Here is a 1820-nt window from a genome sequence, read left to right as displayed (position 1 = left end):
ATTCAACCTATTTCAACCTTTCTGTTCAATTTCTAGCACTTCAGGACTACTGTTTGAAATCCAATTTGTGATTACTTTCTTTATGTTACCAACCCTTGTCTCTTTCTGAAAAACAAAAATAAGGACTTCACAGTTCCTGCCATCACTGCCACCATCAAAAACAAGTGTGTGCTTCCTGCTGCATATACATATGTATAAACATGCACACACACACACATACACACAGATACACTCATCCATAAAACCTACAGGAATCCCAAACTAGCTATGATCTATCAACCAGTAATTCTAATTCCATAAAATACTATATGCCATAGTATTTTTCTCATTTCCAAAGATGCTAGTAGTATATTTTCTTCAGGATTGACATTTTCTAACATAGTGATGCTTCCCAGGCAATGCAGGGTGCCACTCAACTCTCTGAAATGTTATCAACGAACCTCAGTAACTTGACTCTCAACCCTAGTATCAAGTTGCCATATCTACCAGAATACCCATCTCAACCAACCGGGCAGTTACCTAGTGATAAAACACCCAGTAGGCGGAGAGGAGTGAGAACGCTGTTGAGTGAGCGGAGATATAGGATGCAAAAGCTGATTGAATCACTTAGACTTCGCTATGCCAAAGGAGTTCCTCGTTCTGACTCTCAAAGAGAACTACAGCAGCAGGAGGACACTGAGATTCGATCAAGAGTGCGAAGATTCCAGTGTACCTGTAGTTATTGCCAGTTTAAGAGAAATCCTTCTGATGATAATTATGAGAATTATTACAACACAATATATAGAAATTATGCCACAGAATCAAATGAGTCATAAACCTTATTCTTGTACTGTTTTCTTGCTGGTTCATTATGAAGCAGCCTGGGAAAGACTGTACCAATATTTTGATAATGTATATTGTAAATTTGTCTTTTTTACTTGCATCTCTTTTCTACCTTAATACAGTTAATGTATGAGGAATCTATATGTAGCTTGGATTTGAAATGATTTGAATATACACTAGTTCCACTTTGATCTGACACCAAGAAGTACTAATTAAGTCTCAGGTATTGCCTGTTTCTTAAACCTTAAGTTCGCTATAAGATGAAACTCAATATTAAGAATTTGAGGAGAAGGAAATGGCAACCCACTCCAGTGTTCTTGCCTGGAGAATCCCAGGGACGGGGGAGCCTGGTGGGCTTCCATCTATGGGGTCACACAGAGTCGGACACGACTGAAGTGACTTAGCAGCAGCAGCAGCAGCAACATAGCTCTTAGTAGAATGTGGCAATAAGAATTTTCTTACATAAATTCTGCTATTTAAAAGATGACTCAAAAAGAAATCATTTGTGACCAAGATATGACAAAACAGTGGAAAACAGAATCATAGATAAAATACTGAGGAATTCAGTCCCACAAGGGACAAAAAATAAAGACAAGCAACCAAATGAAACAAGCATTCATTCTTTAAAAAAAAAATCTAGACTTACAGCATAGATTACATATAATTAAATATAAATTAAACATAACATTTGCATATAAGTTTGAGTGTTAGTTTCATCATAGGAAAAAACTGCTGCTGCTAAGTCACTTCAGTCGTGTCCAACTCTGTGCGACCCCATAGACAGCAGCCCACCAGGCTTCCCTGTCCCTGGGATTCTCCAGGCAAGAACACTGGAGTGGGTTGCCATTTCCTTCTCCAATGTGTGAAAGTGAAAAGTGAAGTCGCTCAGTCATGTCTGACTTGTAGCGACCCCATGGACTGCAGTCTACCAGGCTCCTCTGTCCATGGGATTTTCTAGGCAAGAGTACTGGAGTGGCTTGCCATTGCCTTCTAGGAAA

General features: G+C 39.1%; 1 pseudogene; it reads left to right on the top strand.

Moving 5' to 3' along the window:
• The first annotated feature begins 398 nt into the window (after positions 1-398).
• LOC129556564 (developmental pluripotency-associated protein 3 pseudogene) lies at positions 399-815 on the top strand (annotated as a pseudogene).
• The last annotated feature ends 1005 nt before the right edge of the window (positions 816-1820 follow it).

Source organism: Moschus berezovskii, chromosome 13, assembly GCF_049115385.1.
Source record: "Moschus berezovskii isolate FMDL1 chromosome 13, NW_MosBer_1.0, whole genome shotgun sequence".
Classification (NCBI taxonomy): Eukaryota; Metazoa; Chordata; class Mammalia; order Artiodactyla; family Moschidae; genus Moschus; species Moschus berezovskii.
This window is presented reverse-complemented; position numbering and strand designations above follow the sequence as displayed.